Here is an 18,201-nt window from a genome sequence, read left to right as displayed (position 1 = left end):
CATTCACCCATGAACCTTAGATTCCATCTTTGGAATGGGCAAGGTTTTCTGCACCAGCACTAGGAATTAAACCTCAGCTGGGGAAGGCCCTAATGCTGCCCTGGCACTGACTTGCTCCAGAATGGTTTAATATGATACTCTGGTTACTTGGAAATATCAAGTTGCTTTCAGGGCAGGTTTCCATGCATCACCACCTAACAGTGAGATGAAACCAGAAGATACTCCATGACATCCTGACTTCGACATAGGATTTGTGCAAAATCTAAGATCTCTAATTACTGAAGCCTGACTGCAACAATTGTGATTGAGAACTGCAAGATATCTTCGCCGTTATCTTGGCTGGGTATTTGTGAATCCAAGAACAGTCCCCAGAATGAGAAATTACTTTCCATTCCCTTGTCCCCTTTCGGGGGAAGACCTTGGTAATATTTATCCGCAGCAAGTAATAATCCACACAGACAAGAACGATAGGGTTTAAAAGATTGGGCAAGGAGAGCCAGAGAATCCTCCTGCAGCCAGCAGCTTTTCACAGAAGGACCCCTCACTCCTGTCCCTCAAGCTATTTATTGCCAACTCCACAGCGCCCCACCTGGAAGGGTTAGGTGGGGCAAAAGTCACAGAACAATCCTAAGGAAACACTTTTATATACAATTCCAAGAATCATCTTATGGAAACTTTTTCATATGCTACAGAGAACTTTTCCTGGAACCATGAAGACTTTGGGGTTAGACAATTTAGTATGCCCAGAGCCTGTAGTTGGTTTTATGGCAGGATGTTTCATTGGTAGGAACACCCTGTTTTTAGACCAAAGGTTTTTCCTTTCTATTTTCCCCAACTTTTGCTGTGCCAATGCAAAAAACTGCAATCCCCTTTTTATCTTTTAGATAGGGGCTCCAACCTTTTTCGAAAAACCTTGGGACACAGATTACTTTGTTTTACCTCATATTTCTGCATTTTTCTATAAAACTAAGAAGGAAAAAAATAAAAGGATGGGGGTGGGACCAAGTGGTCTCAGGTCTATTGGTGGAGAAAAAAGGTAAGAACTAAATATGTAAGCCAAAGGCAACAACAATAGAATCAAAAGACCTAACTTATAACAATCTAAACTTAAAATGGGTCTGTTATATTGGCAGACTATGGAGCAAAGGATGGCAGTACAGTATGCACACTGGAAACATTGGTGGAGGGAGGTTGACAATGATTGTGGGAAATGTCCTGACTCATTGTATATCTGAAATCCTACTCTGAAGGACTTTAAAAATCACAATGGTTTCAACAAAATAAAACTTAAAATAAGAAATAATAGAGATTGAAATGCATAAAATTTTATTTTTCCTTACTGCAAACTGTCTGGATAACTAATATCCTATTATTTTTCAAGTTTTAAAAAGAGAAACAGTGGGGGGGGGGCAAAGTGATAGCACAGCAGATAGACATTTGCCTTGCAAGTGGCCAATCCGTGATTGACCAGGGTTTGACCCCCAGCATTCCATATGCTCCCCAAAGCTGGCCAGGAGTGATTTCTGAGTGCAGAGCCAGGAGTAACCTCTGAGCACTGTCAGGTTTGGCCCAAATCGCCCAAAATTTTTTAAAAAATAAAATAGGAAAAAATAAAACCAACAAATGGAAAGCCAGGTTCAACTAAGGATATAGGTTCATAGTAGAGCTTATGCTTCACATGTATGAATTCAATTCTAAGTAAACAAAATACAAAACCAAACTCATGAATTCTAATGGCTGCTTATTCCTCCATAAATAAAAAGATAATGATTATCTCCTGTGTTCACATGGTTGCTGTGGAGTGCAGATCCACTAAGACCGAACCTATGTACATTACTCTCATCAACACATTTTTGAGCCTGCTTTCTGTTTCATAAAGACCTATTTGTTTTGCTCTGTCTTTCCAGTATTATTTTTCTATCCTCCTATGTCTCAGTCTCATATAGATTTATACAACTGGGACCTCAAAACCTTTCTGACATTTCTTTAGGGCCTCTAGCAGCATGACTCTGAGAGAAACAAAGATGATAATGAAAGGCCTGTTCTAGAAAGACCACCAGCATAGCTTAAAAACCAAGTTCTTTGTGTTTTCCAGATGGCCAAGAGACACAAAATATGTCATCCATTTTAACAATAATGCTAGGGACAACAGCCAAAAGCAGCAGCTAGAAGATAAAAGTTCCAGTCATGTTCTCCCTGAAGAATGAGTATCCAGGTTTACATAATTCCCATTGCACTGTGCCCACAGGGTACTAGGCAATACCTGGCTCCTCCGTATTGTGTATTGTTGAAACCCAATCAGAAGCACAAGTAATATTTTAAAAATGAGAAGCTTTTGCAATCAAACTAGCATAGGGGGCAGGAGAGATAACATGGGGGAAGGGCATTTGCCTTGCATGCAGGACAGTGGATCGAATCCCAGCATCCCATATGGTTCCCCAAGCCTGCCAGGAGTGATTCTGAGCATAGAGCCAGGAGTAACCCCTAGTGCTGCCAGGTGTGACCCAAAAACCAAAAAAAAAAAAAAGGAAAAAGAAAAAGCAGTTGGAATACAGAGAACAGATGTGAAATAACTTAAGAATAGAGACAAAAACTAAAGGCTATTAGCATGAGAATAGGGGATGGTGTGGTATGCAGGACACTTGCCTTGAAATCAGTCAACCTGGATTTAATGCCCAGCACCCCACATGGTCTTCTGCACCAAAAAGAAGTGATCATTGAGCACAAAGCCAGACAGGAGTAACAGTTGGATGTGGCCCCAAAATAAAATAAAACAAAACCACAAAAATAGAAGGAAAAATAAAGAGAAAGAAAACAGTAACAGTCTCTAACTCTAATAAGGCACTTGGCAAAGCTGTGTTCAAACCAGGCCAGCTCCACAGGCTCGCTCTTTTTTTGAACAAGATGTAAATCAAGCTGTGAAAGATTATAACTACACCAAACCACACAGGAGAAAGCTGGTCATCTCAGGAGGACATAATGAGCCAAACCCCCACCCTGACAAAGTTACACTTGCTGTCTCCATCACACAGAATCACCATTTCCCCAATGGCCTGCCTCATCACTGACCCTCTATGATTCTCTATGGGGATACCAATCTGACCACACCTCAGGTATGCCAGGTTGGGGGCTGATATCACTATCACCAGGGCTTTTGGGATATAGTGTACTCCCCACCCAACCCTTACCTCCCACCTGTATCTTCCTTCTTCCAAGAGAACTGGCAGCTGAGTTCATGTCTCTAAAAGTCACAGTAACGGTAATAGTGCTTTGAATTTCTGGACAACTCTGAAACTGTTATCCCTAAAAGAATACCCCAATTTAATAGAATGAACAGCTCACAAGAGCTTACTAAACCTTCTGCCACTGTATTATGATTTCATTGGAGATAACAATAATTTTCAAAGATGTGCTTGCTACTATACTGTTTCTTTCATTCTGTCTTTTTTGTCTTCTCTTCCATTTTAGTTTATATTTTTTCCATTTTAACTCTTTGCTTTCACTTCTGTAAACAAATATAAACAAATGTATTATGCTCAACTGTCAACTACTGATGCATTTTCTTTAAATAAGTAGAAATTGTAAAAAACTTAAAAAGGTCCTTATGACAATCAAAATTTAATATATCCTTTTGAATGAATGTTTTTAAAGTCCTTGGAGTAGATACTCAAAATTGAAATTTCTGGATTATATGGCAGCTGAATTCTAAGTTTTCTGAGTATTATCCATACCATTTTCCTCAGGGGTAGAACTAGACAACCTTCCCAAGAGCAGGGATGAGAGTTCCTTTTCACCACATTCCTGCCCACAGAGAGTATACACCATATAAGTAAAAGGAAATATAAAAATAAGGTGAGCAATCAATGCAAAGAAAATATCTGACAAGATTTAATAACCATTCATGATTAAAACCCTCATTATAAAAGAGTGGAAGGAAACTTCCTCAAGATAGTAACAACTATCTAGTGAAAGCACATAGGGTGTGTGTGTGTGTGTGTGTGCAGCAAAGAAAATATCTGACAAGATTTAATAACCATTCATGATTAAAATCCTCATTATAAAAGAGTGAAGAAAATTTCCTCAAGATACTAACAACTAGTTAGTGAAAGCACATAGGGTGTGTGTGTGTGTGTGTGTGTGTGTGTGCAGCAAAGAAAATATCTGACAAGATTTAATAACCATTCATGATTAAAATCCTCATTATAAAAGAGTGGAAGGAAACTTCCTCAAGATAGTAACAACTATCTAGTGAAAGCACATAGGGTGTGTGTGTGTGTGTGTGTGTGTGTGTGTGTGTGTGTGTAAGGAAACTTCCTCAAGATAGTAACAACTATTTAGTGAAAGCACATAGGGTGTGTGTGTGTGTGTGTGTATGTGACTCCTGATAGGCTTGTGGGACCAAAGCACATAGGGTGTGTGTGTGTGTGTGTGTGTGTGTCTGTGTGTGTCTGTGTGTGTGTGCTTGTGGGACCAAAGCACATAGGGTGTGTGTGTGTGTGTGTGTGTGTGTGTGTGTGTGTGTGTGTGTGTGTGTGTGTGTGTGTGACTCCTGACAGGCTTGTGGGACCATAACAGGATGCAGAGGATTTAGCCCAGATCAGCCACATAAAGACAAATGCCCGACCCACTGTGCTATCGCTCCTGCCCCATCCAACATTATTTTTAAATGTGAACAATTGAAAGAATTCCCACTGAGGTCAGGCAAGGATGGTCACTGCCTCCACTTTTCATATGTACCATTCTTACTGGTTTAAAATTATGTCTCAATGTTGTTTTGATTTGGATTTTTCTAAAGGTAAGTGATGCTAAGCCTACTGGCCATTCACTTGTTTTCCTCTAAGAATTGTCTATTCATTTCTTCTCCTCACTTTCGATAGAGTATTTGAACTTGTTTTTGTTAATCTTTGTGAGTACTATACATTTCCTGGATCAGTTAGCTGTCTTTTATATCAGCCTATCTTTCTTTTGTCATGCAGAAACTATGAAATTTAATTTAGTCCCCCCTTCTTTATTTTTTTACCTTTGCCAGAGGTAACAGATCAATCAAAAATCAAACATTTTTCATTTTTTGATGTCCAAACGTTGGAGTACTCTGCTTTTCTTTTCTTCAATGTACTTGATAACTTGGAGGATGAGGTAGGCCTTTTTTCTGTCTGAACGATAGCAGTGGTGGTGCTGGGTTTTCTGGTGGTAGGATGGGTGAAGAGAAGCTTGGCCCAATATCATTTCACAAGGAAATGAGATTTTATTTGATTTCATTCCATCTCTCCATCTACCATTCTCTACTTTACCTTTGATAAAGATAGTAGCTCTATAATTTAAATATGGGGTATTTTGTTTGTTTTTTTATGAAAGAGGAATCCCACTTTCAGAAATATTAAAGTAATGACATATCTGTTCAAAATTTTCCTTCCATTTGTTCTTTTGTAATTGAATCTTCTCTTCTGTAATGGAACCTCCCTTTTAGTACATTCTAAGATGAGAATATGTTTTAAATGTTTGTTTACAGGTTCTACAGATGGAGGTGCATTGCTGATGATGCTTGGTGCTGAGGTAAGGGGAGTTTAGGGCCACAACTAGTTGAAAGGGGACCATGTACCATAAAGAGAGGGAATCATATGTCTAGCTCCTTGAATACATATTCTAAAACAGGAGAAAGGTATAAATACTTTTTCTTCCACAGTTCTTTTTATTGAGACAACACGTTCTATGACAGCTTCCATATATATTTATATTTGCAATGCACTACAGTATTCCTACCACCAGAGTATCAAACTTCCATCATGGTCCTAAGGGTCCTTCTCCGCTCCTGCCCTGCCCTTTTTCAGCTTCAGTTCACTGTTCTATTGGCATTATTTTTAAAGAACTAAAATTTAAGTAAACAAGACTGGCAGTTTGAACTTTGGCACCAAATAAAGACTCAAATAATTCCAAAAATATATTTTTGTTTCAGTCATAATTTTTTAATTGGTAAATATATACAAGCCTTTTCCATGAGGAGTACTGTATTTTCAGGCATATAAGATGATTTTTTAACCCATAAAAAACTTCTTAAAAGTTGAGGGTCATCTATACGCCGGAATGTGGCATGCTAAAACTTACTACAGCTTCAGGGACGAGTGGCCCGCCCCCCTCTTACTGTGGAATCCCATCCAGCTGCCAGGCATCATCACTCAGTCCTCTGCTTGTCCTGATTAATCTTTCAGGGCACACAGAGGAGCTGAGTTACCAAGCGCCGCATCCCATCCAGCTGCTGAGTGTCATCACTGGTATTGGCTTTCCGGTGCTCAGTCCTCTGCTTGTCCTGATTCATCTTTCAGGACACACACACACCAAGGACCACATCTCATCCATTCACCGGGTATGTGGCTTTCTGGTGCTTAGTCCTCTGCTCAGCTTTTTTTTTTTTTGGTTTTGGTTTTTGGGTCACACCTGGTGACGCTCAAGGGTTACTCCTGGCTATGTGTTCAAAAATTGCTCCTAGTGTGGGGGACCATATGGGATGCCTAGGGATCAAACCGCGGGCCATCCTAGGCTAGCGCAGGCAAGGCAGATGCCTTACCGCTTGCGCCACTGCTCTGGCCCCTCTGAGACACAAAGGAGGCACTCTGTCTCCCTCTAGCTATCCTATTAATCCCTAGCCAGCTGCTCTTGGAAGATGCCCTTCTCCCTGCTCTCAATGTAGATCACAATTAAAAAATCGCAGTCTCTCACTACAAATGACAAATATAAAAATGATTGTTGGCACTCCAAAGTCTAGCTTTATTAAACATATACTGTTAACCTTTGAGGGTTCTACTCTTTTTCTCTTATGTTTTTTAATTTCCATTAGGTGTGTGTTAAAAGAGAGTTATATAATGTGAATATAGTCCAAACCCTATATTTTAACAGGAGAAGTAGGGAGTCGTCTTATATGCCCAATTATCTTATATGTCGGAAAATAGGGTACATTTCTAAAGGTCTCAGAATTAAACTCTAGTTTTTCTACAGGTTTTAGTTTTTTATTATATTCTTTACTGGGGGTGGGGCACAGAGCATTTTTCTTTGGGAAAAAAAAAGCATAAGGTATTATCATATAAATGATCTGCCTTCCATCATGGTTTTTAATATGTCTGTTAATCCCAAGTTACTGACTTAGAAAATTTGTTGTAGTTCACATTTTACTGTGAATAAACAGAGAATACTATGTCCAATCATAGTATCATGCCACACAATTTCCAGTTTCTAATTTTCCAACAAAATGTAACTTGCACAGAAAAGGCCTTTGTGCACTAACAGAAATTGAGGCTAGAAAACAAATATAGCACTCTGATATAGTAAACAAGGAGGCTAGCACTTGTCCACTATCCATAATGTCAAGCATCTGCACAGATCTTAGAAGGCTTACACTGCTTGATTTCAATACATGTCTGTGTTTGTTACCATAGGGGAAACATCTCTATGGCAGGAACAATTATCTTTCATACAACATAAAAAAGGATAATAAATGCAAGCTAAGAGTATATATTTTAAATCATGGTTATAAAACAAAATTCTTATTTATAAATAATAAAAGACTTCTTTCCACCAGAGAAGAATGAATTGTTCTTTCTTAACAACAAATTTTTATATAAAATAAGCATGCTCCAGGACTGACTATGAAATCAATCCCTTTGGCTGTTTTAAACATTTTTTTGTGAAAGTTCCTCTATTTCCAACTGTTTATCCATAAGCCCCCCTTCCCACCATAACTCTTTCAAAGTTAACTAAATTATATTTGCCAATTCAAAAGACCAGTAATCCTAGCTCTGGAAATTATAATTAAGCTCTTTGCCCTTCTCCTTATTCAGAAATATTTTTTCCTTTTTTTTTCTTTTCCTTTGGATTTTGGGCCACACCTGGTGATGCACAAGGGTCCATCCAGGTCAGCCACATGCAAGGAAAATATTCTACCTCTGTGCCATAGCTCCAGCCCCTTGGAAGTAAGCATTTCTATCACTTCTCTCACTCTATCTTTCTATCATTCTATCATTTTATCTTCTATTCACTTCTATCATCTGTTTTTCTACCCTGCATTTTCAGCCTCTGAAAATAGGGGCCTTACTGGACTACACCCAATACTGCTGGGGACTATTCCTGGCACTATGTCAGAAGTGACTTCTAGCAATATTTAAGAAACAATGATGTGGTACCAGGGGTGGAAATGGGTTAGCTACATTAAAAAGCCAACCACCTTACTTCCTGTGCTCACTTCCTGTTCTCTCTCTCTCTCTCTCTTTCTCTCTCTCTCTTTCTCTCTCTCTCTTTCTCTCTCTCATTCTCTCTTTCTCTTTCTCTCTCACTCTCTGAACCACCTATATTTCATAGAAGTTCCTTTATATAAAAAATAAAAACACTATTTTCCAAGGAAGATACAGAGAACACATAGTTTGTCACTAGGTTTTTAAAGTATAACATTATACACTAATATAAAAATTTTAGTGCTTTAATAGATTTCCCATCTCTAAAATTAACGTGAAAATGTTTTCAATACTCTTTCTGTCTATAAATTTTTGTATTGTATACAATGATGTTCATGTTTCTGCCTTCCACAAATAAATTCAATCTCACACATGCTCTCTCACATTATGTAAGACTGGTCTTGGCCTTTCTCATTTGGTGATGCAACTTAAAAGTTAAAAAAAAAAACAATAAAAATTACATACAAAAATAAAATTAAAGAAAATAAGGAAAATTCATTATCATCATAATCAAATTAACATCTAAAATGCATATAGATGACATGGTACTGATAAGTCAAAATATAATCTTTTTTTTTTTTTTTTTGGTTTTTTGGGCCACACCCGGCGGTGCTCAGGGGTTACTCCTGGTTCTCTGCTCAGAAATAGCTCCTGGCAGGCATGGGGGACCATATGGGACACCAGGATTCGAACCAACCACCTTTGGTCCTGGATCGGCTGCTTGCAAGGCAAACACCGCTGTGCTATCTCTCCGGGCCCAAAATATAATCTTAAAAAAGGCAAAAATCACTCTTGGAAAATGAAAATAGAAACAATTAATTTAATTTAGCAAACACAGTTAAAAAATAAAAAAATAATAAAATCACAAAACTTTCTTTATGAGTTACAGTGGGTTCAATCCCTGGCATATCATATGCACCTCCCAAGCCTTCCAGGAGTGATACCTGAGTATAGAATCAGTAGTAAGCCCTAAATAGAGTGTGATAACACCCCCCCCCAAAAAAAAAAAACAATAAGAACAACAGTAGTAGGGTGCTTGTCTTGCAACTCAGCTAATCAGGTTCAACCCCTGCCACCACATTCATTCCCTGAGCACCACCAGTCATTATCCCTAACAGAAATGAGCCCTGAAATCACCAGAAGTGACCTACACTCCCCCCAAAAAAACAATACAAGTTGAAAGTCTAATAGTAGATTTCTATGAACTCTGGACCCCCAATAAAAACCCGCAATGCTGGAATATAGTATTAACATTACTATGAATGGAAGAGGGGAATCGGAAGAGGCAACTTCATCAGAAAGAAAATTCAAATGAGGCAGCACTGACTATAAAAGTCCTTTTATAGTTATATTCAGGGGTAGTTTACCATTCCTCTGACTACCTCAAAACAATGAAAGTAAGACAACTGGAAAATACAATGTCAATTTATAAATGTTTCAGACCAGTGAGAACAACACAATGCCATGCTTCATTTAGCAGATTTTCAGTTAAATATGCCTATACAGGTCCATAAAAACAATAATAATAAACTTACTATAAACTTTGTCACCATAAACTACCACAGTGTAAATGTTATCAACTGTGTAAGAAAAGGGGTCAATGATACTTCTTTTTTCAAATTACCATAACTACAGTCATGTTAACTTAGAAAAATAAATCCTGAGTTAATGTCTACCTTTGGAAATTACTTTCATGCATTCTTCTTCCAAAGCACAACTACCAGCTTAGCCTGCACAGGAATAACTTCAGAAAAAGACAAAGAAATTTAGTATATGACTAAGGATACTGGCAGGGTCAGATAGCCCAAAGATTTGTTTATAATGAATATCAAGAATTCACCAGTGGGGGCCGGGCGGTGGCGCTAAAGGTAAGGTGCGCCTGCCTTGCCTGCGCTAGCCTTGGACGGACCGCGGTTCGATCCCCCGGTGTCCCATATGGTCCCCCAAGCCAGGAGCAACTTCTGAGCGCATAGCCAGGAGTAACCCCTGAGTGTTACTGGGTGTGGCCCAAAAACCAAAAAAAAAAAAAAAAAAAGAATTCACCAGTGATAGATGTCTGGAAATGACTCCTTCTGAGCAAGAGTCCAAGTTTAATCCAAAGAAAGACACAGAGCCCAATGACAAAGCACACAAATATAAACATAGGAACAAATCAGAAGGGTCATTTTTACAACCAGGAAATAGGCCCATGAGGGAAAAGAAGCATGAGGAGAAGGGGAGAAATCTGCAAACCATCCTGGATGAGTTCTGCCCAGTCCCAGTCCTAGAAAACAAATGCAGACAGCAGCAGCAGTGTCCTCATTCTCTTTGTGGCTCAGAAGAGTCATTTTCACACTCAGTTCAGGGCTCCAGAAAAGAACACAGTTATTCTGCTTTGCTCTGTGCTTGGCCACACATTTCTTCCAGTCAATGAGTCACACAATACATAATAAAAATTAACAGACTGCAAGACAGAAAAGTACCATAGAACCCCACCACACTTAATGAGCAAAGGTAGTAGTTATGAAGATACAATCAGCTAGATACTCTCTCTGAAAAGGACTTTAGGGAAAAAAATGTTGAGGATGTTCAGACCAATAAATCAATGAATCCATGGAATGAAGAGTAAATAAGACTCAAGAATATGAGAGCAGAAATAACATTAACACCTGGACATAAAAAACAGCTCACTATGAACAATCAATAGGTTAGAAAGGAAATAAAAAAGAAAACCAAAAGATTCTTGGAAATAAATGAGAAAGAGGATACAAATGATCTGAATTTGTCTATCAGTCAGCAAAAGCAATATTAATAAGAGAATTTATAGGAAAGAATAAATGGCTCATAAACAACATGACAAGTGTACTCAGCTTAAGATATTAGAAAATGACCAATAAAATGTGCAGAAAAAATAAGCAAGAGAAAGAACTAATAAGACTTACAGCAAAATTAACTGGAAACCAAAAAAAGAAATCCAAAAGAACAATGAAAGCAAGAGGGATTCTTTGAAAAATAAAATAGATTAACCATTAGCAAGACTCACAAAGATAAAGAGAACCCCAATAAACCTTATCAGAAATAAAAGGGGGTATTAAAACAGACACTATAGAAATTAAGTGGGTCATCAAAGATTACTGTACGAATATGCCACAAAATGAGAAAAACTTGAAGAATTGATAAATTCTTGGACTACTGAACCAAGATGATAAGCAATACCTAAACAAAGCTATCACTATCAAGGAAATTGAAATAGAAATCAGAAGTCTTCCCCAAAACAAAAACTCAGGTGAGGAGCCGAAGCGATAGCACAGTGGGTAGAGCATTTGCCTTGCATGCAGCTGACACAGATTAGATCCCCAGTATTCCATATGGTCTCCCAAACCCCAAGTCAGCAAGGAGTAATTTCTGAGCAAAGAACCAGGAGTAACCCCTGAGTGCTGTTGAGTGTGACCTAAAAACAAACAAAAATTCAGGTGTATTCACTATTAAGTTCTTCCAAACCTTAAAGAAGAACAGCTAAACATTCTTTTTGGGCTCTTTCAGGAGATTGCAAAAACACTTCATTTCTATAAAGCTTGCATCACCATAATACAAAAAGCAGAGAAACACCACAAAGAGAGAAAAAGTGAGAATTTCAGGCCAATATCCTTGAGGAACACAGATGCAAAGATACTCAAAACAGCAAACAGAATCCAAAAATTCATCAAAAAGATCATACACAATTCACCAAGTAGGATTCATTCCCAAAATGCAGAATAGTTTAACATACACAAATCATCCAATATAAAATATAATTATCAGTTTAAAAAAAAGGTTTGGTTTGGTTTGGTTTTTTATGTGGGGAGAGCGCGAACGAAGTCCCCCACTACCACAAATTATGCAGTTTCCCACATTTGGGGAAATCGCACAGGGGTCAGCACATCCGGAGTGCAATGGATAAGCCTCGCCCTGGGAAACCACCTTCGTGATCATGGTATCTCTCCTGCCAAGTATCTAAAAAAAATGTTTTAAAATACAATAACAACAAATGCAGAGAAAATATTTCACAATACTGAGCACCCATTGATGATTAAAAAAACTCTCAAAAAGATGGGAACTCAAGAAACTTTCCTCAACATAATAAAAAGTCATTTACCACAGGCTAACAGCAAACATTATACTCCATAGGGAAAAATGAAAAGTCTTTCCTCTAAGATCTGGCACTAGAAAATGTTGTCCACTCTCACCACTTCTATTCAATATAGTACTGGAAGTACTTGCCATAGCAATTAGACAGAAAAAAAGATATCATGGGCATCCAGAGAGAAAAGGAAGAAGTCGAACTCTCACTATTTGTAATGACATGATACTTAGAAAACTCTAAAGACTTTACAAAAACAAAAGCATCTAGAAACAATAAATTTATATAATAAAGTAGCAGGCTACAAAATTACTATGCAAAAATTTATGGCTTTTTTATATACAAATAATGGAAAAGAAAGATATTAAAATAAAATCTCATTCACAGCTGTGCTTATGAAAAATCAAATACCTTGTAATCAACATAACTAAAAAGGTGAAAGATCTGCACAAATAAAACTACAAAACAAATAAAACTACAAAAAATGGGAGGACATAAAAAAAAAAATTGGAACACATGTCCTGTTCATAGATTGGGAGGATTGGCATCTTCAAAATGTAAATGCATCCCAAGTATTGTACAAATTTAAAGTAATCCCTAATATCCATGCCATTTTTTTCCAAAGAAATAGATTAAACACTCCTGAATTCATAGGAACAATAAACCTCCAAGAAAAGCTAAAGATGATTCAGGACTAACCCTGAACACTGCCAAGTGTGGAACAAAAACAAAAAAAGCTAAAGCAATCCTTGGGTAAAAGAAGGTCTGAGATATCATTTTCCTTAACTTCAAACTGTACTGTAAAGCAGCAGAAAATTAAAATAGCATGGTACTGGAATAAAGACAGATGCCCATATCAATTGCTGAAAGCACAAAATAGACTGTTAATCACAAATACTATATCAATTGTAAATTTCCTGACAGTTTTAATGTGATTATAAACAAATGTTGTATTAGAAAATAACGCAACCTAAACTTAAAGACAAACTACATTTATATATACATTGAAAAACTGAATTAAAAAAAGACAAACACCATGCCTGAATATGGTCACATCCATAGACTCTATTTTCAAAAGAGATTAAACCAAGCCATGAAAAATTATGGGTACAATGGTCATGCAGCTGAAAGCTGGCAATCTTAGGAGAGGGCAGGTCAAATACCTGCCCTGCCAAATCCATGTAGGCTCCAACCATCACACATAATCAGCACTTCGTCAATAGCCTGGTTTCACCTCTCTTCTACAGCTCTCTGCAGAGAAACCAATATTTGCGCTGATATCACAAGGACTTTTGTTGGAGTGATGCAGGCACCCCCACTCCATCCCCCCACACACACACACACACGCACACCTTACATACTTCCAGAAGCTCTGACAGCTGAAAACATGTCCCACAAAAATTACAGTATCAGCAATAGGACTTGGAATTCCTGCAGTTGTGCAACTACAATTTTGTTTAATACTGTCATCCCTGTAAGAACACACCAATCTAGACGCCCAAATGTATCTAAAACCACCTAATAATGTTCAGAAACTAAAGTAACAGAGTGATAAACAAGCAACAAGAGCTTACTAAACCTTCTGACAATGTGTTAATGATTGCGCTGCAAGAAACAATACTTTTCGTAAATTTTCTTATTGCTGTATTCTTTTTTTATTTCTTCCTTTTTTGTTTTCATTTTTTATAATAAATTTCCCCCCCCCACTTACCTGGAAATAAATGTATTATGATCAATTATGTGATACACTGTCTATAAATACATTGTCTATAAATAAAACAACTTATCAAACATTAAAATAACACAGCTGGTGAATCTTAGTAAAGGCTAAGTGGTAATTTTTTGTAATCTTACACTTTTTCTTGAAACTTGAAATAGTATCACACTTTAAAAGTGCATACACATTAATAAAGAAAATCATAATTGGAAAAAATTTTTGATAAATAAAACCAAAAATTTACTTCTCTGATATTAATAATAAATTATAAAATATTTAATTTTAAAACACGGGCTATTCATGTCACATAAATATCTTTAATGTCTGTGATGCCTGTGTTTTAAAATTAGTTTAGATAAAATTCAAAAATAAAAAATAAATGATATAAAGGCATGGGTGGAGACTCTAAAAATAAAACACTCAAAAACAGCCAACTTTTAAAGAAACAAACAAATTTAAAACAGTAAGGATAACAATAAGATGCTTTTTTCATGTTAGATCTTTAAAAGTACAACCAATATTGGCAAGGATGCCCTCAACAAGAATAGAGACTCAACAACCAGCTAGTAGAAGTGTTCACTAAAACCCTAGGTAATGTAGTTAAATAATATGAACCAAGAGCCTTAAAAGTATATACTCCAGAAGTGGAATGATAGCACAGGAGGTTCGGTGTTTGCCTTGCAAACAGCTAACCTGGGTTCAATCTCCAGTACCCCATATAGTTCCCCCAAGCCTGCCAGGAGTAATTTCTAAGTGCAGAGCCAGGAATAATCCCTGAGCACTGCCGGGTGTAGATTCCCCCAAATTATCATATACAGTTATATACACATTCCATAATATGTATATAGCATACATATTATATATAAACTACTCTTCAAACTATATTGAAGAGTAGTTTATATATATGTATGCTATATACATATACATTCATATATACATATATATACACTCCATATATATATGTATATATATATACACTCAATAATCCTAGTTAATAACATAATCCTAGGGGAATCCTAATTGCAATTAAAATGTGTTCCCAGATACATTCAAAATAGGGTACTGAAAAGTAGTAATTTTTAAGTAATTACTAAAAAAATGATTCCATTAAGATGTGACTCTAAGGGGCCGGGCGGTGGCGCTGGAGCTAAGGTGCCTGCCTTGCCTGCGCACGGACCGCGGTTCGATCCCCCGGCGTCCCATATGGTCCCCCAAGAAGCCAGGAGCAACTTCTGAGCGCATAGCCAGGAGTAACCCCTGAGCGTCACAGGGTGTGGCCCAAAAACCAAAAAAAAAAAAAAAAAAAAAAAAGATGTGACTCTAAAATGCATTATGTAATCATAATTGCAAGTGATTTAAAGAGAAATGCTATGTGATAAATCCTAAGAGAATAAAACTGAGCATTTGGTGAAGCAACAAAAGCAGGGCTGCACTGGAGTTCTTTGGTCACACTTCTTGTCAGCTAGAAGTATACTAGTTTGTAGTTGGGGATAAGGCTCTGCTGTGGCCCACCTCCATCCCCAAGCTAATCTAGTTTCTCGAGGAGTTTTCAAAGGAGAGAAGGCTTTCTGCTCCTTCCTCTAAGACAAAAAGTCTAAACAGCTTGAAGTTGGGGAAATAAGTATCACCCTCACTCCCAGTCTCCAGTCAGAGAATAAAACTAAAGCATGCTTTTTCATAAAGATCTCCCAAAATCCACTCAAAAAATAATTAGACATAAACAAAGAGTATGAATACCTGCCTCAGGCTCAAGTTCATCTAAGAGATTTTTCCTTCCTATACATGGATGTACACGGAATCTATTATGCTGAGTGAAATAAGTCAGAGAGAGAGAGAAAAACGCAGAATGGTCTCACTCATCTATGGGTTTTAAGAAAAATGAAAGACACCCTTGTAATAATAATTTTCAGACACAAAAGAGAAAAGAGCTGGAAGTTCCAGCTCACCTCAGGAAGCTCACCACAAAGAGTGATGAGTTTAGTTAGGGAAATAACTACATTTTGAACTGTCCTAATAATGAGAATGTATGAGGAAAATGGAGAGCCTGTCTAGAGTACAGGCGGGGGTCGGGTGGGGCGAAGGGAGACTTGGGACATTGGTGATGGGAATGTTGCACTGGTGATGGGTGGTGTTCTTTACATGACTGAAACCCAAACACAATCATGTATGTAATTAAGGTGTTTAAATAAATTTAAAAAAAAAAGAGATTTTTCCTTGCACCATCCCCAATTGCATTAACATGTATTGCTTCCTATTTAATTTGTCCTGCCTTTTTTATATAAATATAAAGAAATTAACAATAGCTACTAAAAGTCACTCCAAATAGGAAATCTAAACCGAACATATATGTTCACCAACAGTTCTTCTTTCAAAAAAAAAAAAAAAAGTAAAGAAAAGACATCCCTGAAGCTTAATTTCAAAAGCCTTGGCTACCAAAAGGCAGACAAAATGAAAATGGTACATACCTGATTGATCTGTCTCGTGTGCTAGAACCACCACTGTCACTGTTAGCTCCCTTTTTCATCAAAGAACATTTGTTTCTAAAGTCTAATCATTAGCTGCCACCAAAAATACATCCAGCTGTGAGTTGTAGTTCTCAGCTACTACACCCATGCCACACCTGACAGTAGCTCTACCCTATTCCCCACTGATTCCACATTCAAGTTGGCAACTTTCCACCCAATTAGATGAGCAGAACACAAGAGAGAGGAGGTGGTGAACAAGAGTGGTAATATGGAAAACCAGACAGGGATAGACTGATGACAGTGAAGACAGACAGCAAACCAACTAACAGGAGTTCTCAGTTAATGGTTCACAATTTGGGTAATTTTGTCATCCAGGGGACTTACAGCACTATCTTGTGAAGAATCTTGGTTTGGTTTCTGTCATTGGAGGGTTGCTACTGGCAACTAGTGAGAGGAGGTCAGGAATGCTGCTAAATGTCTTACAATGAACAGTCCAAACACAATAAAAAAATGGTCTAAAACCAAATGTCAATAGTGCTAAGGTTGAGAAGCCAACCATAAACAAATTTACCTACTTGTAGAATCAAGTTTAATTCCAATTTAGCTGGTACAGAATAGCCAGTGGGACAAAGGGGACCTGAAGTAGTTCAGAAATGTCATTTAAACCTCCTCCCACCCTGAACAAGGTAACAGAACAGTTTCTTTTTGTGAACAAAATTTTACCTTAGAAACTGAGAACAAAAGTAATATAATTTAACTGTGTTTCTTTTGGCTTGGTTTTTTGAAATGTTGGGGGTTGAACCACAGGCATCAAACGAGGCAAGGCTCCACTAACTGAACTATATCCTTGACCAAAGAGTAATATAATTTAATAAATATTAGAACAACTCCATTCCTCAAGGACTTGCTGCTCCCCTCCCCCATCACCGTTCGTCAACGACTACTTCCTAGCAGAAACTGCGAGGAGATAATATTATCAAAATTGCCCAGACTAGTAAACATCTTCAGGGAAGCTGGCAATGCATCCGCATAGTTGATGATCAATTCATATCTCAAGAGAACCTACACAGTCAGATTCAGTGTCCAGTTTAAGCCTAGCTTAAAAGAAAAGTGGCAAGCACTCAAAGGGAAGAAAATAATCATGCTGCTTTTTCCAGGTGAATGTTCACAAAATTGAGTATATTTAAAAGGAGTAGTAACATTTTCAAAACTTAGAAAGTCTGAATTTATAAAATTACAAATAAAAGATAAATTAGCTAAAAATATCAAAATTAAAATTTAATTTATTTAAAAAGTGCCTATCATAGAGGCAGACCGATTAGTTGGAAGGAAATGGAACATTGGTGGAGAGAAGTAAACACCATTGAATGTATTGGTGTTGGAACATTTTATGCCCGAAATCCAATCATGAATAACTTTGTAATCTACCATAACTAAGTAAAATTTTTTGTAAAAGAGCCGGAGTGATCATACAGTAGTAGTAGGGCATTTGCCTGGTGTGTGGCTGACCCAGGACAGAACCGGATTCGATCCCCAGCATTCCCTATGGTTCCCCAAGCCTGCCAGGAGCGATTTCTGAGCACAGAGCCAGGAGTAACCTGAGTGCTGCCACCAAAGCAAAAACAAACAAAAAAAGAAAGAAAAAGAAAACAAAAACCTGATCTTTATTCAGTTTAAAGATTAAAACATAGGAAGAATAAA

At 37.5% G+C, this 18,201-nt stretch overlaps 1 protein-coding gene and 1 non-coding gene across 3 annotated transcripts in view; both read right to left on the bottom strand.

Annotated features, from left to right (window-relative positions):
* MARCHF8 (membrane associated ring-CH-type finger 8) overlaps positions 1–18,201 on the bottom strand; it is a 113,470-nt gene that overhangs the window by 85,867 nt on the left and 9,402 nt on the right. The gene's annotated exons all lie outside the window — the stretch shown is intronic.
* On the bottom strand, positions 12,036–12,195 carry LOC125995152 (U1 spliceosomal RNA). The gene has a single exon (XR_007490742.1). It is a non-coding gene; the product is annotated as a U1 spliceosomal RNA (small nuclear RNA).

This window comes from Suncus etruscus, chromosome 17 (genome assembly GCF_024139225.1).
Source record: "Suncus etruscus isolate mSunEtr1 chromosome 17, mSunEtr1.pri.cur, whole genome shotgun sequence".
NCBI classification, from domain to species: Eukaryota; Metazoa; Chordata; class Mammalia; order Eulipotyphla; family Soricidae; genus Suncus; species Suncus etruscus.
Note: the sequence above shows the minus strand (reverse complement) of the source record. Positions and strands in the feature narration are given on the sequence as shown.